Source organism: Mirounga angustirostris, unplaced genomic scaffold, assembly GCF_029215605.1.
Source record: "Mirounga angustirostris isolate CCGP_5_RB_7025 unplaced genomic scaffold, mMirAng1.0.hap1 SCAF_9, whole genome shotgun sequence".
Taxonomy (NCBI): domain Eukaryota; kingdom Metazoa; phylum Chordata; class Mammalia; order Carnivora; family Phocidae; genus Mirounga; species Mirounga angustirostris.
Genome location: NW_026991717.1, coordinates 121,462,275 through 121,486,185, shown reverse-complemented (window position 1 = coordinate 121,486,185; position 23,911 = coordinate 121,462,275). Strand labels below are relative to the sequence as shown.

Genomic DNA, 23,911 nt, shown 5'->3' with positions numbered 1-23,911 from the left:
GATCTCATTTGTGGAAGCCAAAGGTGTCTTAGCTTGTTGAGGGCATCGGTGCCAGGAGAAGACCAGGAACAATTCTAGGCTTTCTCCATCTCCGCTTCTTCTGCGTTTACCTTCTATCTGCTCTGACTAGAGTTAAAACTAGGTTATAACTAGGCATAGGGTAATGTGGCTTGCAGTGGAAAAGAAGCCAACTGGTGGAATTGTGGAATGCAAAGTAAGGAGGGAGGGGGAGACGGGAAGGAAGGAAGGGAGGAAGGGAGAGAGAAGCCTAGGAATGGGGAGAAAGAGCCACATTTTATCTACAAATATGGCACAGCAGATTGATTCCTTATAATTAGTTACTGATGACTTATTCAAAATCAGTATCAAAATCCAACCAATCTAGATTAATAGTGTTCTTTCAGACAGTAACCAAACCTTGTCACTTTCTTTGGGCAAATAATCTGACTAAAATTTTTTTAAGGATTTATTTATTGAGAGAGAGAGAGATCACACAAGTGGGGGGAGGGGCAGAGAAAGAGGGAGGGAGAGAATCTCAAACAGACTCCCCACTGAACAAGGAGCCCAATGCAGGGCTCCATCTCAAGACCCTGAGATCATGACCTGAGCTGAAATCAAGAGTCAGATGCTTAACCGACTGAGCTACCCAGGTGCCCCCTTATTTAAATTTTTAGGGCAATATTCATTAACAAAACATCCATAAAAATATGTCCCTATGCTGACTGATCTGACTCTGCAAGTGTGATCGTTATAAACCAACAACTGTCATCTGTATCTTGGGTGAGATCTATACTTGGGGATCAGAAGCCAAATATCACCACTCATCTTATACATATAAGTGTCAGAATGCTCTACAATGTCATAGACAACTAAGACACTCAGACAAATTTGGAGATGCAACACATTTTGTGTGGTTATGTTATTTCTAAACCAATAAATGAGGGCACGTTGGGGTGATTAGAAAAATAAAGTGAGGGTACAAAAATTACAGTGGTTCCCTGTAGTATTTTAACAACCCAGGTTTACTCTTTCCCTCTACCAACTGCATTTAAATAATAAGATGAATAATGTAATTAATGGGTATTGCTACAATTTCTTGAGCACCTTCCATTTCTCAAGCACTGGGAGAAACAATGGCTGGAATACCTGTGTGTACACACGTGTTCATGCATGTGGAACAGGAGTTCTGTTAACACAAAAAGCTGCATAAAGGATGAGAAAGAATCCCCTTTTTGCTGTGCCCCAGTCACTTCTCAGGTTTTATGGACTGAAATTTAAAAAAAAACTACTTTCTTGAAATATGGTTTATTTGGTGATGCATTCCTAGTGTTTTGGAAAAATAACATTTATATGGATACTAATTGTCTAATCCTTTCTATCTACTAAATGTTTAGTCTTATTGACACTCTATTTTTAAAGTGTAATGTTTGCCAGTAGATTTAAAATTTCTAAAATGTTCTCTTTTATAGTTTATTTCCTTGAAGAAATCTCATCAGAAGTCATTTCATGGAGAGGGACTTCTTCCATTATTTATGTTGCATCTCATTAAGGTTTTACTTCCATCTTCTACATTTCCTCCTGAGATTAAACATTTGACTTTTATGAGGCCACTAAAAGAACAAAAATGCGTCACTTTCATTTTGGGTCTGAAAACATCATAATCTTGCAGTTTAATCAGGCTGAGTGTTGACAAAAGCTGTTTGATCTGTTTATAGAAACCAGGCCAACAGAAAGTCGGCACCCTCTGAGAAGTCTCTGAAAACCTGTCAGCTTTGCCCACTGTCCTATCAAAGTTGATGACCAAATTTACTTCCCAATTATAAACTTGTGCTCCTTACAACATGAAGAATGGAGGATTCTGAGAAGCCAATCAGTCAAGAAAAGGTCAATCTGAACAAAAGTCATGAAAATGACTAAGGGCCCCAGATCATAAGATGAAATGATAAGCAAAAAGGGTTGCCTGGTGATAACCAAGTGTCAATCACAAGAACTTACAGTAATTCAATTAGAAAATGTTTGTAAAGCAATAAATCTGGACTATTGTAGATATCCAGTAAGTGGTGGCCTTCATCATCTTACTTATTCATAGATCAGTATTTTGTGTTTTGTTGGAAAAAATGCTGGACCTTAAGTCCTAAGATGGGTTAAAATATTACTTCTCATTTTTATTTATGAGACATGATGCAACTTATTTAAAGCCTTGATTCCTAAACTAAAAAAAGCAAAAAAAAAAAGTCTATTTTACAGAATTTTATGAACATGAAATTAAGTAAAATAGGAAAAGAAGGGAAGGGGGAAAAGGAGGAAGAGAGAGAACCCAGAACATTCCCTCCCTTAATAGGCACTCAATACATGTTCATTGTACCTGAAGTTGAAGTAAAACGTAAGCAGAATATTCAGAACATGTTCTTTTTTTTTTTTTACTGGAATAAAGCAGAAAAATACAATAACCTGAGGGCTTTCAATTATTCCAATAATAGCCTGCATCAAGAATTAACCAACTATGCTTAACCTTCTAGAAACTCTCTTCCAAAAAAAATTCGCTTGGATGGGTTCTTAAGAGGTGACATTTTTTAGAATTTATTATTCATATTAAATCAGTATTGGGATATTTGTTTGATCACAAATATTGTGTAACCTAGTCAGTAAAAATAGGGACTTTTTAATTAGTGCTTGCCATAAACCAACATGGTTAAACACTTTTCATGCATTCTCTCTATCTTCATAATAATACTTTTAAGGTAGGTAATGCTGTCCCCATTGTACAGATGATAAACCCAGGCTAGTAAGGGATAGTGCTGGAAGCTGAGTAAATACTTTGGTCTGAGAGGCAGTATAGAAAGTATTATATAGGTTAAGGATACAGACTCTAGGATCAAATTGTCTAAGTTCAAATCTTGGGCGAGTTGATTGCTCTCCTCTTTGGTCCTTAACTATGTTGTCTGTAAAATGGAACAAATAATAGTGCCTACTTCACAGGACTTTTAGTTTTTAAATCCATGCAAAGCATTTGTAAGAGTTAGTGACCCATAGTCAGCACTTGATATATCTTGGCTGTTGTTATTATCAGTGTAGTTCTGAAATCCAGGGGTTTAATGGCTATTATATCTTTATTCCTTTTTCACTTTCTTTCCAGAAGGTTTAAACTGTATGGCCATCATATGGCTAACTAAAGGAACTAGGATTCTTTTAACAACATGAGTGTCTAGAATCTATATAACACTTCCACATACTTTATCTCAAATGATCCTAATTCTGCCCACAATTGTGCAGCTATTAAGAGGAAGAGCTAGGCTGGGGCCCCAGAACCTTAGGCTCAAGATGCTATGATCTTTCTCTTAATAGAAGAAAGAATTCTGGGGTTTATTCTTTGTCTCTGTCTAGTAACACAACACAGAATAACTGGATGTAAGAATGTAACATTTAGTTACACGTCCAGATGTTTCAGCCAGTGTGAGGCCAAACATCTGGCTGATTAACTGAATGCTGCTTTTTTTTTTCTTTACCCTGACATTGGGCAGCATGTCAAATATGACTGATGTGAAACAGAAGAAAGAAAAGCATACAGAAGGAGCTGTTAACAAGAGAAATACTTTGCTAAATAAAAGATGGCATGGACTTTGCTATCATCACCTGCACCAGCAATTTATTTGTAACCAACATCAATAGCCCTACTGGGGAATGCAATCTCACTTAACTTGCTCTACCATTTTGACACCTCTAACTCAGAAATGTAATTTAAAATAAAGATTCATGGAGCTAATATCCTTCTTGCTTCAGACTATTAAAGTGCCTATTGTTCTCACAGCGTGCAGGGGGGGTGGAAGTCTGCAGGCATAAATGAACACATGGATGATATACTGCTTGATATAAATATTGCCCAGCTTTTAGTGAGATACCAATGCCTGTAGAATACAAAGTTAAAATAGGCACTCTGCATAAAATGCCTTATGATAAAAAAAAAGTAATCATGATGGGTGCTTTTTCTATAACCCTAGACATACTGTGATTTCCCTGTGAAGATAATAATAGAACTGATCACACCAGTGATTATCATGTTCTTATGAACTTGCTCTGTTTCAGGCATTTTACTTGGCATGTGTAATATTAATCCTATGAGGTAGGTACATTAAGTATGTTCATTTTATAGATGAAGAAACTGAGGCTAAGAGCTATTAAGTGACTTGCCCATTTTATCATATTTATCATGACTTTGTATTTCTTATTGCCAACTTATGAAAAGGTTCAATGAAGGGCCAAGTGTAAACATAGCTTGAAAAGGAGTTACATTTAATGTGAAAGAATCTTAGAATTTTAAGCCTGGAAGAGATCTTTAGAGAGTAGTTAATCCAACTCTGACATTTATAGATGATAAAACCAAGGCTCAAGAGATCATGGTTTGTCCAAGATTACACATTTTGCCAGAATGAGAATGAAAAATTCCCACCATGAGAATCATTTCTTTCTGCCAACACATTATCTTATAAACGTCCAGTTAATTGCAGAGGTCCTTCCTAGAAGTTAAGGGATCCATTGTAACCCATTGTTTCATTATCAAGGATTAGTTAGTTAGAGCAGGCAGTGTTAGATGGAGAAATGAGATGCCTGAAATGCTGTTCCAGGAGGCATCAGGGACCAGTGTTTAAGAATATCAGCTTGTGGGGCGCCTGGGTGGCTCAGTCGTTAAGCGTCTGCCTTCGGCTCAGGTCATGATCCCAGGGTCTGGGGATCGAGCCCCGCATCGGGCTCCCTGCTCTGCGGGAAGCCTGCTTCTCCCTCTCCCACTCCCCCTGCTTGTATTCCCTCTCTCGCTTGTGTCTCTCTCTGTCAAATAAATAAATAAAATCTTAAAAAAAAAAAAAAAGAATATCAGCTTATTAGTCCTGGGTTGGAGTTCTGGCTCCAGCATATATTGCTAGGGAGCACTGGGCAAGTAATTTAACCATTTAAGCCTCAGTTTCTTCTTCTGTAAACTGAAAATAATAATAGCATTAGCGTCAGAGAGTTGATGTGAGCATAACATTTCTAAAGAGTCATGTGCAGCACCTGGTGTCCTTTAAGGACTCAGTTAATACTAAGCCTCATCCTTGCTCCTGGGGAGGAAGACACAGAGGGAGTTCTGGGTAGCTAGAGGACTTCATGAGGGATCTGAGATTGATGAGAGATATATGGAGCCAGAGAGAGGTACTTCTGACCCCTCACCATGTGACTCAGGGCTAGCCCTGATTCTAAACTCTACTACTCTATTCTTTACCAATAATTGGTCAGCTTAATATCGAGAGGAATCTAGGGAATGAGTTTTTGACTGTCACTACTGAAAACAAAAAGCAAAAAGACAAAAAACAAACTAAAAAAACAAAATACATACCCTTTCCACCAGCATTCATTAGAGACGGATCTATGCTATGCTACACATGGACAAAAACTGGGGTATGTAGAATAGGGAGTTTATGGATTTCAATATAAAATGACAGACCTGATGGATCACCTTTGGTCCAGATGCAAGCTAGTCTGGGATAAATCTCTATGATGGATTCACTTTGCCATTTTATAACTCAAACGCCAGAGTCCCAGTACAACAGACACTATTTGACTGAATTTCCCATAAATTGTATTCCTCACCCTTGGGTTACTTAACATTCTGAATCAGGCTTTTCAAAGTTTTTGCCTTGTTAAAAAAGGGTTCACTTTTTTAAAGATACATATGGAGATCAATTCCCTCAATCAGTGCTTAGATTATAAAGTGCTTTGATACAACTTTGCTTAGATTCTAAATTTCTTTGGATTCCATATATCAAAGTTCAGTGAAAACAGTTAATGCAAGTCTTGTAGATTTTAGTATCCTGGTGTTTGGGGAAGCTTCTGTATAGTTTGTTTAATATGAAGTGTTAGTTATAATTTATGGGCTGTATCAGTTTCCTAGGGTTGTCATAACACAGTAAACACAAATTCAGTGGCTTAAACAACACAAATGTATTGTCTCAAAGTTCTAGAAGCCAGAAATCTAGAATCAAGTTGTTGACAGCATTGGTTCCTTCTGAGGGCTGTTTCAGGAATCTCTCCTTAGCTTGTAGATGGCTGTCCTCTTCCTTTGTTTCTTCACATTGTCTTCTTTCTATACATGTTTGTATCCAAATTTCTTCTTCTTATAAGGACACCAGTCCAGTTGGATTCAGCCCCACCCTATCAATCTCATTTTAACTTGGTTAACTCCATAAAGACCCTATCTCCAAATAAGGTAACATTCTGAGTTCTAGAGGTTAGAACTTCAGTATATGAATTTGGGTCAGGGGACCCATAACATGGGTCTTTAGAGTAAGAGACTAAGAGATTTACACTCCTTTCTTTTTACTTTACTTTCTCTTTCTTCTTGAAGTCCAGTCTGTTCTCTGGAAACAGGTCCATTTCATCCTAAAGTGCCCCCAATGGTGTTCACTGAAATTCTGTCTATAGTAACATGAACTCTTTTTTATGACTTTTTTGTACTTTCTCAAACCTGGTCCATTCACCATGTCCTGTCTGCCAAAGATATCTCTAGATTGCTGGAGAAATTGCAGCATAGGAATTGAAACTTGGCATAAGGTAACTGCTGAAAAGTATGTGTGTTATGAAAAGTTATGTGTATACTATGCTCTCAGAAATCCATAAAGCGATTTACTCCCTTCACTTTTCATGGCAATCTGTGCTAATTGAGATAATGATAACTAATGATTTGCCACATCAAATGATAGAAGTGAGTCCATAAAAATTGACCTTATTGATCAAACATTTTCAATTAAATTAAAGGCAGCATTAATCAACTCCAACAGTGTAGTGATAGAAGAACATTTTTTTCCTGAGGTTGTTTGATAAAGGGGTAGAACAATCATCTTTGGAAATGTGATGCAATATATAGTGGACCTGGACACACACACACACACACACACACACAAAATTACAGTAATGGATAATGCAGGAACTTAAGCAATTCAATATACTTCTTTGGCACAAACCTACAAGTTACAATCACTTTCCAGTGATACAATAATTCTGGCTTATTTCCATATTATGGTAATTGCCCTACTCTAAGTGATAAATTGAGAAGATTAACTACAGAAATAACTACCAAAAATGTACATAATTTAAGAAATTCCAGCTCTCTATTATGTGCTGTTTATCCAAATTAAAATAAAATACCTGTCTGTGCTTTAACTGGTAATAAAACATTAAGAGGGAAAATTCTAATTTCATCACAGAGTTGAATAAGAGTCAACTAATAATCACAAATCCCAGACAGCATTTTCTCATGGATGGATAATTCCAATATACTAGAATGGTCTTGTGGCTCTGTTGACAATGATGGAAATAGTGCAATGAATCCCCCTCTCAGCAGGATGCTGGCATTTAAAGGATTAATGGAACAAGGAAGCACAAAGGTTATGTAAAGCTTAAAGGCAATGAAAGGGGAAAAACTCTAATTAGAAAATTATATATAAAGGTTTAATTCAAATTATATGTTTAGAGATGGGCTAGGACTTGAGTAAGAAAGATTTCACTGTCACTTCATTCTCAGAAGTTTTTTGTAAATGGTCTTAAACAGGAGAAAAATGCTCAAGAATGCCTTTGACATATTTCTAAACCTTCTTGGGGTGGATGTGATAATTTTAGCATGTATGAATCAAGACCTGTAGCCCTTGGTTCATCACCTTTTCCTATCGGCATTTCTATGTCAACATCAGGGAAGTTTCAAGTCCTACTGAAAAGGGAAATGCTGCCTCATTCTAAAAAACATTCCACATAATTGCTGAAAACTCAATGAAAGTGACACTGAATAATCACTTTATCATGCAGCTTAATGAGGTCTTTTCTGAAACTTGATATAATTAATAGCTTGTTAAGACATTAAGTACGATTTATTTCTACTTTTTATGTAATTTTTAAACATCTCCAAATTGAAAAAAACAAAGAGTTATCTTAGAAACTTTAAAAATAACTGCAGGCAGTTTGGGTGATTTTTTTTAATCCTAAAGCAAGGTACCCTGTATTTTATCAGAGTAGGGGTAAAGAGAGTAAAAAAAAATCATGGATCCCCTCCCCTTCTCTCAGAATTCATTAAAATATTATTTAACCTAAAGATTCTTACTCCCCAGTTGATGCAACTCTTCAAAATATTCATGAAATAATCCAGGCCTGAATGTTTTTACATTTGTCTAAAATCCGGTGGCATTTTCAGCACACTAATTTAGTGTCTTCTTACATTATTGAGATTCCTATATATGAGGTGTGACTTTAAGATGTTGTGGATGGGGTGACAGGACAGAAACACAGAGCTCATAGACTGGACTTTCCAGTGAAGTTGGGGAAGAGAGATGATATCCACATAAATAAGTTAACAAATAGGATATTTTTAGACAGGACGGTCAAACACAATCTCTTCACAGACATGATATATAAGTGAACTCTGAATGATGAGAAGGAACCATCCACTGAAACATGTGGGAAAAGCACATTTCACACAGAAACAATGGCAAGTTCTATGACATCGTCAAAGAATAGGAAGGTTAATGTGGCCAGAAGGTCATGACCCCAAGGGGCAGAGTGGTAGCACAAGAGATTTGAGATTTGCGCAGATCATGTAAAGACTCCCAGGCAGTAAGAAGGAGTTTAGATTTTTAGTTTAAGTGCATTTGGACATCAATGGACCATTTTTTGGCAAGAAAGGGTTTTATGATGCACTTTATGTTTTAAATGAGAACTCTGGCTGTGCTGCTAGATGAAGAATTGGCGCAAGGCAAGGGAGGGAAGCAGGGAGATGAGTGGGTGGGGGTGTAGAACTGAAGTCTAGGCAAGAAATTACGTTGGCCTACAGTAGGTTGTTAGAGGCAGAATCAGTGAATAGTTGTCAAATTTGAGATTTACTTTGAAGTTAGAACAGACAAGTCTTACTCGTGGTTAACATAAGAAGTGTAACTCATATTACTCTTTTACCAAAACCTTAGCATAATCACCCTGAGAACAGGATCTATGTCACAGGTTTCTGGTGATTCCATATTACACAGCCTAGTGCTGAGGACAGTCAATATGGAACAAACATCAATCCATTTTTCCTCACCCTTCTAAGGCAAATAATTAAAATAGGTCTGCTCTCTTACTGTTAAAATTTTCTTATCTACTTTTTGAATCTAAGTATTTTCTAGAAGTATTTGGAACATGAAGGGGTGTTCAATCTCTACCAAGCCAACCACATAAATTTGTTTTTAATGTTTGGTCTTTTCCTTTCTCTTAAGTGCTATAGGGGCCATCGGGCAAAGATTTCACCAACAATCATGTGGGTAGTCAGAACCTGCAAATATTCATTCAATAGAGTGACTTAATAGAAACAGCAAAAATGCAGTTAAATTGGAAATGTTTTCTTGTCTTCCTGGTGGGTTGAGGACATATTTTAAAAAAATGAAACCATATTGGATAAAGCCCATGAGAATCTATTGCATAGTGCTTATATTCAGAATAAGAAATAATCAAATGGTTTACTGCCTCTATAATACATAAGTCTCCACAATATTTCCCTCTGAATTATAAAAATCTTAGCCCAAACTGAAATAAGTCAGTCAAAGACAAATACCATATGATTTCACTCATATGTGGAATTTAAGAAAGAAAACAGATGAACATATGGAAAGGGGAAAAAGAAAAAAAAAGGAGAAAAGGAAGCAAACCATAAGAGACTCTTAAGGATAGAGAACAAACTGAGGGTTGATGGAGGGAGTTGGGTGGGGGATGGGCTAGATGGGGGATGGGTATTAAGGAAGGCACTTGTTGTGATGAGCACTGTGTACTGTATGTAAGTGATGAATCACTGAATTCTACTCCAGAAACCAATATTGCACTGTATGTTCGCTAACTAAAATTTAAATTAAAAAAATCTTAGCCCACCTTCGGCTCAGGTCATGATCCCAGGGTCCTGGGATCGAGCCCCACATCGGGCTCCTTGTGCAGCGGGAAGCCTGCTTCTCCCTCTCCCACTCCCCCTGCTTGTGTTCCCTCTCTCGCTGTCTCTCTCTCTGTCAAAAAATAAATAAAATCTTAAAAAAAAAAAAAAAATCTTAGCCCAGGTTGAATTCTGGAACTAAGGTGACTTAATGTGTTCTGAAAGAGTCTCTTTCAACTGTTCTGTCAAAGGTTTTCCTGATACAGTTTGTGGCACAAAAAATTCTATTGTCAACCTTTTATTAAGGGGAATATTTCAGTTACAAAGAAAACATTTTCCAGAGGTACCTTAAATCAAAAAATAGTAATAATTTTTGAATCATAATTTATTTTTCTGATCTGGGTCCATTTATTATTTTTACCACTTCTAAAGAACTTGATTAATTTAGCATCATGAAAGTCAATGTATGATTATTTTAATTGGTTTCAAATCCATGTTTGTGGCATAGTTTATTGTAAGAACCAAATAACTGTAAGAGAAAAATGTTTTAAACTAATGTTTTAGTTCTTTCATATAAACATTTCTTGACAACATTTTTTTTTAATTAATGGAATTGAATGGTGTTGGGAAAATTTCTACTTTTCCTATATAACAATAGTCAGGGTTTGCTAAAAACAGGGACTAAACACATAAATGTATGTATGGGTCACACTGACCACATGGAAGGGCTGAGATTCACTGAAGGAAGGATGAATCTGTCCTACATATCTCTTCCCCAACCCCCAGCTGGGAACCCACTCCATAAGCCAGGACTGCTTCGTGATAAGCTGACCAGTGCAATGATCCCAGATATTTCATTTATGGGCTTTCAACCTCAGGGCCTTCATCTGGAGAATAATAACAGTACCTGCCCCACGGTTTGACATGAGGTCTTGAAAGTAGTCTGCATAGGGGTGCCTGGGTGACTCAGTTGGTTAAGCACCCCAACTCTTAATTTGGGCTGAGGTTGTGATCTCAAGGTCCTGAGATCAAGCCCTGCATCAGGTTCCACACTCGAGATTCTCTCTCTCCCTCCCCCTCTTCCCCTCTCCCTGCTTGCGTACTCTCTCTCTCAATAAATACATACATAAATAAATAAATATATTTAAACAATAGTGTGAATAAGGCACTATATGGAGTAGGTGTTCAGGGAAAGTTAGATTGCTGGACATTTTTTACTTCCTGATTCAGAACTGAATCCTCCTGATTTCCATTTGAGGACCCATGAAGTTGGAGGGAAGGTACCCAGCTGCAGGGATAGAGCACATACTCCAACTAAACTCTAATATAACTCTAAGTATTCCACTGCCAGAAGTGGTGTTTTCAAGACTGTGTGTGTGAACTATGCCAATCCTCTCTCTATGAATCTCAAAATATCTTGCGGAAATTGATGGGGCAAAGATTCTTTTTCTCCAACTCTAAACAAATGAGAAAGCAGGGAGTGCAAGAGTTGCTGGCCACCCTCTGAAAACCATGAGTGTCCAGCCTTGAGACAAAGTCAATATCAGAAAAAGCAGAGAACAAGAGAAATGATGTCTTGGGTGACATCTTTGTACCCTGGCTCAAGTCTCACATAAGTGAGCCTGCCGTTCTTTTCAGTTACACGAGTCAGTGACTTGGTTTTATTGATTGGAGCAATTTAAGTCAGATTTGCTGTTTTTTGCACTCCAGTTTTAAAAGCTGCTGAAAAATGTGCTCAGGGGATGAAGCTGCTCCCCACCCACAGCTCCCACCAGCATGCCAGCCCCAGACATGCCACTGCTTTGGTTAATGGGACAGAGGCAAAGTTTGCCCTTTAGCTTAAGTACAAAATATATGTTAGCTCTGGACAAAATCCTTTTGATTCTGGCTTCTAAACCTAGGCTGCAAATAGTGGGGAGCCTCATTAATATTGAAATCAGATTTCCATTATCATTATATTAAAAAACCTCACATCTTATTATTTTTGAGCTTATCTCTGCCTCACGCGTTGTTCTGGCATTGCCCTTTCTGTATTGTTTTGTTTTAGCCTTTGGGGTCTACTTGAATCTGCCACACAGGTTGACAAAGCTTAATCAGACTTCCTTAGATGAGGCTAACTGTAAAGCATATCCTTCCCAGTGACAGAGTAGACAACTGACCTCAAGCACACCTGTTCCTTTAGACCCTGCAACTATTAGAGTGATTATAACGAATTATGAAACCTTCTCTCTTGGTAACAACTAACCTCATTCTCTGAATCTGAATTTCAAATGGTTTTAGATGTTTGCCAATCCAACTTCCCTCTATTTAAAAATTATTGCTTAAAGCAGTATTCCTCAAACTTTAACATGCATGCAGAGCCCCTGGAGATCTTGTTAAATTGCAAACTCTGACTCAGTGGGTCTGAAGTAGAGCCTGAGATTCTGCATTTCTAACAAGCTCCGGGGATAATGCTGCTCCAGCTCCTGCAGATCACACTTTAAGTAGCAGGACTTGTAGGATTTGCAGGGTAAGTAAGGTCTCACGATTTGTCTTCCCCACACTCCTACCCTTTTGCAAGGGACCAGCAAGAGATGTGCTCATTAAGAACTTAGTGACTTGCTGTTACCGTTGAGAGAGATTACCCTGGGTGCTAACAAAGCAGTGGAGAGTTCTACTGCCCTACCTGTAAATGCTAAAAATGTAATTACAGAGTAAGGTGTGCATCCAAGATGACCAGTCCTAAGGGACCTATTTGTATAGGAGATACCAATTTCAGAAAAGAGCCTCTCCATGCTAAACAATACCCAGGGTCCAAAGACCCCTTAGTCACCTACACAGAGCTCTACATTGTAACCTAGAAAACAATGTTCTCATTAAGCCTCTTAAATTATGTTGGCACGATTCTCACTTTAATCTATTTTCTCTGCAACCATTTTATTTCACTTTTGCTTAACCTGACTTTGAAATTTCTGAGCCTTGAGAATATAAAATACTAAAAGCAACAGGCTTATTTCTCAATTGCTGAGGGCATTGAGAGGGCTAAGGTATCTTCCAGCTGCCAAAATACTAGAATTGCAGTTGATTAGAGAATAAAGAAAATATCACTAAGGACTATACTTTTAAAAATTAAATGATGTCAAACACCCTATTTTATATAGCACCTTTCAGGGCTCTCAAAACACTTTGTTAAGAGGTCTAACCTCCATTTTCATAACACCTCAGAGAGTAGAACCTACTAAGAGATGTTGTCAAATATTACAAATCTAATTTTATCTTTAAAAATGCACACTATACTCTATTATTAGGGAGGAAAGAGATACTAGGTGTTCCCCCACACTCCCCGCCCCCCAAAAAAATACTGTCTGTCTGTCTCTCCCTCTCTCTCACACACACACTCTCAAATTCAAAGGTCAAACCAGGAGGCTGGGATACGGCAAACTTTATCCATTCCATATCTCTACAGCTGTGATTCACAGACAAAATAACACAGTGAGGACAACCTAATTCTATACTGTGAAAATAGCTTTTCTCAAAACAGGACATATGAAAACACTTCAGAGAGAATTTCAAATACTTCCTTCGAACAGCTGTCTTTAATGGCTTCACAGGACAGATTTCACATAAAAAGGAATGAGGACATTTAACAACACTACTAATTATATGCACTTTACATATATTATCACATTTAATCCTCACCACAACTTTATAAGTATAATCATCCCAATTTCTCAGATTAAACTGGGGATTAAAAATAAAAAGACAACTTCCTCCAAAGTCACAGGGCTGGGGATTAGCAGCCCTAAGACTTGAACCCAGTTCTGAATGATTCAAACTCTGAATTCTCCAAAGCCCTTACCTATTACCATTGGATCAGTGTTTCTCAAACTTTAATGTGTAAACAAGTCACTTAGGGAGCTTGTTAGGATGCAAACCATGATTCAGGGGATCTGGTGTAGAGCTTGAACATTTGCATTTCTAACAATCATCCAGGAGATGTTAATGCTGGAGGTCCAAGGACCATATTCTGAATGGCAAAGCACTTTGGCAGTGTTTCTCAAAGTATGGTCCCTGGGTCATGCAGAATCAGCATCACCTGGGACCCTGTTAGAAATGCAAATGCTCAGGCTCCACCTGAGACTTACTTTGGAGTGGGCTCCCAACAGTCCTTGGGTTAACAAGCCCTCCTGGGGATTCTCATGCCCATTTAAGTTTGAAAACCAATGGTTAATATCCAACATGTCCAAAGATGTGAACAACCTAACTCTGTACAATCTGGGAAGATTCCTAGCTGAGTGGATGTGATTTCCTCTTGTTATCCTAGGTCACACTTTCTGATTTACCTGAAAATTTTAATCACATCTTTGTTTAAAAAGTGCCCTGGCCAAAGCAAAGCTGTGGGTGTGAAGGTAACCTTGGTCCATTGCACTGCAGTGGTCCCGCATCACAGACTGTGGCGTGTGACCCCAGAGCGAGGTCACTGGGGAGGAGGCTGATGCTCACCTCATTAATTTCCCCCCTACAAAATGGGTAGTCATTTTTCTTTCTCAGAGGCTCTCCCTAGAGTGTGCCCAAACCATTTTTCTTCCCTAGTCTAGAGTGCTTTGCAAAACAAATACGTAGTCTCATACAGTCATTCTAAACAGTGACTAAGAAATAAGTGGTTTTTTTCTTAATTTGAGAGGAAACATGTCAATTATCAAACACAAAAAAGTTATCTTAGATCTCCAGTTGGGATGAGCAGTAAGACTCAGGAAAATTATAATGCTTAGAAGACTCAGATAAATGAAAATGAAAAGATTTTAGTTGATTTATTTAAACAAACAAACAAACAAAAGCAATCTTTAACCACCACATTTCTAATAAGTGGTAAAAAAAAAAAAAATTGAGCCCTAGGCAATGTGTTTTGCATGAATTATCTCATTGAATCCTTGCAGTGATACCACATAGGAGGTGCTACTTTATCCCCATTTTAAAGATTATATAATGGGCTTAGAGAGGATAAAAAAAAAAAAAAAAAAAAAAAATGTCCAAGGCCATATAGCTAGTAAGAGTCAGAGCTGGAATTTTAATCTGGGTCTTTCTTTTCCCTTCCTTATGATGGCTGTTGGTCTGTCTTAGCATTTCCTCCCACTTCACACACACCACCAGGGGCCCAGGACCATGTGAGAACCTGGTAATCACACTCTCTTTCTTCCTCAGTGTCTCCAACTCCTACAGAGTCACATCAGTCACAGGCTGATCTCATAGCCAGTCACTGTTATAGCTCCCCTCAGCCAGGTAACAGCACTCCCTTGGAAAAATCAAGGAAAGGATGGAAGAAGAAAGTTTCTTTGATCTTCTGTGCTTAGAAGGGCAAAGTTACAAACTCCAACATAGAAAGGGCAGAACAGAACTCTGGGAGTCCTGTAAATAAGAACAAAGCCACACGCTGTTCTGTGAAACAATCAGAGGGGAGGAGAAATTTAAGAGAAATGTCTGAGAGTTTACAAAATTCATTAAAGACACAGAACAAACCAGTAATGGAGTATGGAAAATTTGACCTCAAGGGCCCACATCTCTCCAATTCAATGTCACAATAGATCTGTTCTTCAGGACCACACTTGGTCCTCTAAAGAGTCCCAGACATCCTAAGATGCAGAGTTAACACACATATTGTGGGGACATAGCACCAGATTCTGAAGAGATGGACCATGTAAAGCTTTGGGGAAAAGAAATCACCTCCTCTTTTATAATTTTGAGGGACCCACATCAGTCCATTATAACAGATGCAATCTCTAGAAACAATGAGGCTTACTCTTCTTTTCTCCCTGCAATCACAAAAGAAGGCCAACTGAAACAGATTGTACTGCACAGAACAAAGCAACATATCGGCATCCCTTCCCTAAAGTCATCATTAGAGATGCAAGCCCCTGCATCTGTGAGGGACTTCCATTTGTACTTGGTTAGTTAGAAGTCTACATTCATTTCAAGCCAATCTGATTGGTTTCAACAACTTTAATGATTCTAACAAAGATGAAGATATTAAACATAGAGCTCATTATTAGTCAGAAGTCTGCCATGTTCCCTGCTGTATAATTAACTCCTTTCATTCAACACATTTAAAATAGCATCAATGAAGAATATTTAATTACCTCCCTCTAGAAGAAGGTCCCAACTCAGATTCAGTAGCCAGTTTCACAATGAGGTCCAATTTAAATTGTTCTTAAGATAATGTTTCTGCTAACTATAAGGGCAGCTTAAGTCCAGGAAATTCAATCTAGGGAACAGAAATGATATGACAGAATTGGAAGAAAAGCATGTTCTTTAGTCTGTCTTTTTTTTAAATGGGTGAGACATTTTTAATGGCAGTGTATTTTCCCAAGGAATTTAAAGTGTGTGGCCAAGGTCACAAGAAAAAAAAAATAAAATAAAACCAGTGATGGGAGAAACTGCTGTATAAATATTTGTGATCAGGATGTATCATATCAATGGTAAAATACGTAAGAGACTGGTTTATACCCCAGTCTGACCTTGGGATTGTTCATAATCCAGATACCATAATATGAGAATATGGGGCTGGAAATCACAAAAGTGACAACTAAGATAATGCTTCAATTATGCCTCCAGGGCTGAAAGGGACATAGTGCAGGTGATTCAATTAGGCATCCTTGTTTTCAGTGCATGCAATCTTATTCAATGATTACAGCACCTGCTTTATATAGCATAATACTGTTTATCACTGTGGCCTTTGGGAAAGCATTGCTGAAACCTAAATCAAAAAGAAAAGATGGGGGGCGCCTGGGTGGCTCAGTCGGTTAAGCGACTGCCTTCGGCTCGGGTCATGATCCCCAGGGTCCTGGGATCGAGCCCCGCATCGGGCTCCCTGCTCGGCGGGAAGCCTGCTTCTCCCTCTCCCACTCCCCCTGCTTGTGTTCCTGCTCTCGCTGTGACTCTCTCTGTCAAATAAATAAATAAAATCTTAAAAAAAAATAAAAAAGAAAAAGAAAAAAAAAAAAAGAAAAGATGGCCAGCCTATATTAACTTAAAATGTCAACAGGCCATACCACTTATTTGCCATTCTGACTACAAGGACATTTTCTGATTATTTCGTCAAAAGAGCAGAGCCAGTTATAATTAGACCTTGTCCCTATTACATCACCATCACCATCACTGCCACCATACCTGTAGACAGTTCCAACTATGGACATTAAATTATGTTTGATATTGTAGTGAACAGCTGTTGAGGGCTACCCAGTGCCCTGGTTTTTGGTGGTGGTGGTGGTGGCTGTTTTGGGGGGTGTTAATTACATCTCCTTCTCACTGTTCATAAACTCATAGAACTGTCAAAAAAATGACTTTTTCTACTTCCATAAGGGTGAACACATGACCCAACACCTTTGAGCTTTTGGCATACTATTGAGAGAATATGCAGGGCGGGGGGGCGGGGGGTGGTGGAAAGCTGGAGTCTATGCATTCTAGCAGCGGTGGCCTGAAAAACTATTATTTCCTGTTACCTCTACCTCCCAAGATTCCCTAATTCTTTTTAGAAGCCTTTTCCCCAGTCTTCACTTTGATTCTCTGAGCTACCCAAAAGCCTTTGGATAAATTCCTAACCTTACTTAAGGGAGTCTAAGCCAGGTTCTGTTGCTTGCAACCAAAGAGTCTGGACTGGTGCGGATCCAAAGCCTACAAGAAGGCACATATTATGATCTTTGCCCTAAAGAAACTGATGACCTAGTTGGCTCGATATAATATGCAAAAAGGATAAACAGCATTATGAGGCAGCCAATGCTAAGTTGATAGATAAATGTGACCACATATATACATATCCATATATATTAGACACATATATATCCTTATCATTACCTACCCTCACACTCATGAGCTTAATAATTCATATTTCCTTTAAGCTTCAGATGCAGAATCAAATGTATATTTTTTCTCTTCTCAGACACCTCTCTCTTAATAAAAGGGATAAAAGGAATATAACATATGCCATAAACTTTCTCTCAACATGCCTGTTAAAAGAGGGATGTGATCACAGAAATAAAAAGGGAGAAAACACAGGGCAAACATAACTTCAGCATTTTCTGCTGAACCTCTCTAACAAGAAAAAATCAACTAGTGCCAGGACTGTCATCCGATTTTCCTCTAAAATTACTTCCTTTAATGGGAGGAAAAAAGCAAAGTAAAACAGTCACCCAGTGCAGCATATCCACATGCTCACACACACAAATACACATATCTCCCAGTGCCAACAAATCCCTTTTCTTTAAAATAAAAACCCTTTAGGCTGTAACGTAAGATTACATCCCCTGTAGCTGCAATAAACATTTCGATGGAGAAACAGTACAGTTGTTTTTATCAATTAGAAGATCCCTCAGGTTCCACTGCTTAGCTTTTTGGCTCCCAGCTAGGAAACGGCATCGAGGGGTAGCCCTGGGGCAACAGAGAGTTTGGAGAATCTTGACTCTCAATCACAGTTTGGTAGGAAGGGCTGGTAGTATTTATTTGACTCTTAAGGCCACTGCCTTCTCTCCAGTTGAGTGTCTACTGAGTCAACAGAGTAAAAAAGACCAAACTTCCTTCAATATTTTATATCAGTTTACAAAAAAATCAATATTATTTCATGTGTCAATTTTAAAATAAATAATGATTCATTAGTAGGTCCAAGTTTCAGCTTCAAACTCTGCTAATTTATGAAGCAAACACTTGTGTAAACAGAGAACATCAAAATAATGTCATAAGTCATTCACCACTATCACCCTAAAACAACTTTGCCTGGATTCCTGTAGTAGCTTCCTCAGCATGTCCTTTCTTCCACTTTGCCCCTTTGGAGAATAATTAGCACCCAGCTGCCAAGATGGTTCTTTTAAAAAAATGTAAATAAGATTATTTAAATCCAAAGACCTTTTGTCCTCCTATAAGGCTATATATGGGTAGGGCCCTGGGTATCTCTCAGATCTCATTTTACCCCCTTTTACTGCTGGTTCACTGGATTCTAGCCATCAACCTCCTTGCTGTTCCTCCAATAAGCCAAGTGCATTCCTGTTTCAGTGATTACACCTGCTATCCCCTCAGCCTGGAATGTTCTTCCTGGATATTCTTATGGCTTGTTCCCTCTCCTCATTTAGGCACCTGTTTCAATGTCACTTCCAAAGAGAAGTCTTCTCTGACCATTCCATCCAAAATAGCATCCCAGCATACTCTCTATTTCTTCATCCTGCTTTATTTTTCTTCATAGCACTCATCACCACTTGCAAGTATATACTTTATTTCCTGATGGGTTTAATGTCAGTAACCCTAACTAGAAGGCCATTTCTGCAAAAGCAAGGAATTTGCATTGCTTCTGCCCCATCCATTGAGTCCTCACACAGGGCCCAGGACATAGTAGGCACTCAGTAAATATGAATGAATGAATGACTGCAGTCTTTTGCAATAGCATGTTGCTTCCAAGTTCACATATTTTCTTTTTCTTTTTTAATTAGTACCTAAAACAATCCTAGAAGTATGGCCTCTCAGGGTCCAAGATGGGCACATGATATTATTCACGTTTGGTTAGAAAAAGAGAGATACAGTGAGTTGAAGAGCTTAATTCAAACCCTCACATCTCTTAAATTTCTCTGGCAGCACTTGAACTCCAGCATAAAGACTCTTTTACTGCACAAGGAAATCTGAAGATGCCTGAAAGCATCGGGACATTAAGTCCAACTGAGATTGGGACTTGTTCCTAAGAGCCATGTTGGATGTTTCTCTAACAACTCCCAGCATCAGGAATGGACAGAGGAGAAAGCTGAAAAAGACCAGAGGGCCTCATTTGTGAGAAGAAGGAAACAAATGGGCCTATCTTCTCCACCCCCTTTTTGCTTACCTCCTTAATTCCTATTAGGCCATAAACTACTGCCTGAGGACTCATTATCCCAGCCTTCCAAGGCCTCTGTCCACTGGTGGGAAGAAGGACTCCACCCACTACATCATCTTAAACAGGAACGTAGAAAACAGTGTCACATAAAACAGCGGCAGACCTGAACAAGTGCGGTAATTGCAATAGCGCTGCTAACGAACCATTCTGCTCCACTTCTGCATAATTAAGAAGGTGGTTTATGACAGGCAACTTTGGCATTTAAAACATTAAAAGGAAAAGTAGCAGAACATGCCACACCCGAAGGCCTACAGTAGCTGAATGAAGAGGAGGTGGAGACAAAGAAGGTAAACCCCCAAAAAAACAGGCTCTTTTCTTGATAGAGTCTCTCCCACTCCCCACCCAAGTTTTTTTTTTTCCTTTCCCCTCCTGGAAAACGAGTAGCCAAGGGGATAATTTAGCAACCAGGCTTTTGCAAAGGTAGCTGCTGTGTGCTTAAATTACCAGAGAAATGCTTTCAATTGCTCCCCTTTAGAATGAAAGCATTATAAGGTATTTTCCCAGGATTGGAGCTTTGCACACAGCAGGAGGGTGCCTGGAGTGCTGGGAAAGCAGGATGGGGATGAGGGATGGATGGCTGGTAAGGAGAAAACTCTAGTTTATCTACTTGGGATGTTAGAGAACAAAGACTGGTCATTATACATGTAAGGAAGGCACCCCACTTAGTACCTCCCAAGAAGGTCTCCTGGCAAAACAAATCCTTCTAGTCAACAGCAAACATTTAGTGGGCTCCTACTATGTGCCAAACACTTGGATGGATGCTGGAAACACGGAATTAAATAATAAATAAAGTCTGCACTCACAAGGATCTCAAAATCTATTAAGGGAGGCAGTCCAAATGATTAGGACCCAGCATAGATTCGTAATGACCGTGAGTACCGAGTAAGAGAAAACCCAGAGGAAGGAATACTCGAGTCTATTCAGAGAAAGTTTCCCAGAACACAGCAAGCATTCCCATAGATGTTTCTGAAATGAGACAATCAATAAAACAATAGATAATCAACACATTTATAAGGGAGGTGCCACTGGAGGAGAGAATCAATAAAATAAAAGATCAATCAATCCATTTATAAGGGAGGTGCCGTTAGAGTCTGGTCTTGAAGGAGGGGTAGAAATTCACTAGACACTCTCGGCGGAGGAAACAGCACATACAAAGGTGTGTAAGCTCGACAGTGCAGGGCATGCCGAGGGGCCAGGAAGAACTGGATGTGGCCTGGAGACACTGGTGCAAACTGGTGAGTAGCAGAAAATGAGGCTGGTAAATGAGAAGTGCACACCAATTTCTAAGTAGAAATTTGGTATGACCAAGAGTACAAAGAAAACTAAAACCAAAGACAAGCAAACCAGTTGGAACGCTTTCATTATAGAAGAGATAAGGAACAAAGAGCCCTGGAATCAAGGTCTCCTTCAGCACTGCAATTCCGAGATCGGATGATTCTGAATAGCCTAAACACTGCCCACCCATGTGGAGTAAACATTGTTGAAGGCAACTATGCAGATAGGCAACAAAACTGAAAGCATGTGTCACTATGAAATACACACAGTCTCTCCCATCTAACCAGCAGATCTCCGTATCTGAGAATGTAAAGGGATGCCAGTATCTGCTTGAATCATACGGTCAAAATGCCTCAATAACAACAAAAACAAAGCAACTAAACTGTGTAGTACTTACACACACACACACACATTAGGAGAATTCATTCTTCGCGATGTTTTTTACACCTTGAGCAGCGGGACACGTGTTCTTTGATATGCCTTGATAGAGAACCAGGCAGGATGAGAGATAAAGACCAGGAGTTTGATAGTGTAAAAACCACTTGCAAAATGCACTTAAATCACCATCTCAGCACCTCCTAAATCTTAAGGGTGGTGGGAAATTAAAGGCAACTCTCCTAAAAACTGTCATGCATTTTTCAATTCAGAGTTTCCTGTAAAGAAAATTTCTATACTACGTTTTTGAAGTTGAAATTTGAGAATATTGGCTGTAATAGTAACCAGAGAAAGTCTGAGGTGGATCTTTCTAATTTGTCTGGTCTAGTTTAATACAGGCTTTCTCAGTCTAATAGTAGCCAAACTACAGCCTCTGTATTCTAGCATTCCTGTTTATAGGAAAATTCCAGCCAAGCAAGGGAACTAAATTGTGGAACATGGGCCAGATGGTCCTGTGTCTCAGCAAGTCTCCAGAGAGGTTAGGAATACAAACAACCTATATATTCTGTTCATAAGCATAGGGCATGGTTCAGTGCATTCTCAATACATATGTGCAGATAAGAGTGATACAAAGAAATCTCATTCACATTTCCCCATGTACACAAAGTATTTGTTAATATACAAGCTTAACACACAGCATTCTAAGCTCCTACAGCAAACACATTATTAGGCTTTCAGTATCTGTGACATTCACAGTATCTGTGATATTTCAGTATCTGTGGCACTGCCCTTATCTTCCCTGAAATGCATCTATAAAGAGAATAGTCAATGAGCCAGCCACACCAGGTGAGATAAAACTGAGTGTGTGTTTTTGGGAAAAGATTAGGATACCATACTTGTTTAGACAAAAGTGAAATTTAATTCTCTAAGCAAATCATTACATGAGCCACCGAATTGCTTTGGTATCTGACTCATTTGAAAATGAAGGGGGGTGGGGGGCGCCTGGGTGGCTCAGTCGTTAAGCGTCTGCCTTCGGCTCCGGTCATGATCCCAGGATCCTGGGATCGAGCCCCGCATCGGGCTCCCTGCTCTGCAGGAAGCCTGCTTCTCCCTCTCCCGCACCCCCTGCTTGTGTTCCCTCTCTCACTGTGTCTCTCTCTGTCATATAAATAAATAAAATCTTAAAAAAAAAAAAAAGAAAATGAAGGGGAATTTATGTGACTTATTTCATATCATATTTGTTTCATTTCACTCCTAGTGATCAAACATGAGTTCCTTAATCTTTCTAGAAAAGGTTAAACAGGAAAGTGAAATATCACCTTAATTGGAAAAACAGAGAGGCCTCTGTCAAAGTATGTGAGTTGTTAGGGTGTTCCTTTCCTTTCTCTCCTCACTGCTTTCTCCCCTGGAGATCCCATCTGCTGTCACTGGTCTGGGGTTCTCCTTTCTGTGAGGATGGATCACATCCCTTTATTGCTACCCCTTATTTCCTTCATCAGTGTCAGTGTTGCACTTCTAATGCCCTCCTGGCATTGCGTAAACTCAGCAGCCCAGCACCAACACAAACAGCCCAAAATTCGGTAGCCATCAAAATGAGGCAGCTTACCAACTATCTCTGTTTATGGGCATTTTAGCAAATGTGACGTACATACAAAATAGGTCTACAGAATGAATGAAGCATCTATTTTGCAGCCTTCTGAGTTCAAAATTTTGGTCTTTTCTTTCCTTCCTTTCTTTCCTCAGCCCCCACATGGAATCACATACCACATCGTGGTGGCCCTTCTTATAAAATTTCTCTCAAATCAGATTCTTCTACCATTGCATCTCCTTACTCACTTCTCAGGCTCCTGTCATCTCACATCTAGCTCACAATGCTGGCAGGTTCAGGCCTGTCTGTCTTTTTGAAACAATGCCTCCATATTAATTTATTAAAAATCTCCTTTGATCATGTGAACTCAGTGTTTAAAACCATCAATCACTCTCCATTACCTAGAGGACAACATTCAAATGATCTAACCTGGCTCTGCATAACTGGGCTTCATATGACCTTCCCAGACTCATCTCCCACTGTAAGCAGCTCTCAGACAGATCTCATATTTTCTCACCTCTTACCTAACTAAGGATTGACAAACGGCCCACAGCCAGATCCTGGGCACCACCTGTTTTGATATAAAGTTTTATTAGAACAGAGCCATGCCCATCTGTTTACATATTGTTTATGGCTGCTTCCTGTTACAACAGTTAAATAGACAGAGGACATATGGCTTGCAAAGCCCAGGGCCAGATTTATGAGTTTATAACATATATAGTCATGCAGGCCCCACTCAATCTGCACTTGGTTCTCTTGTTCTCGTCTTGAAATTCTTAATAATTTTGCACTTGTTTGTTTTTTTTTTAAGATTTTATTTTTATCTATTTGAGAGAGAGAGAGAGAACATGCATGAGTGGGGAGAGGGGCAGAGGGGAAGGGA

The 23,911-nt window shown here is 39.0% G+C and overlaps 1 protein-coding gene across 1 annotated transcript in view; it reads right to left on the bottom strand.

Annotated features, from left to right (window-relative positions):
- The window catches only part of NRXN3 (neurexin 3), a 1,531,407-nt gene that overhangs the window by 453,034 nt on the left and 1,054,462 nt on the right, over window positions 1–23,911 (bottom strand). The window lies entirely within an intron of this gene.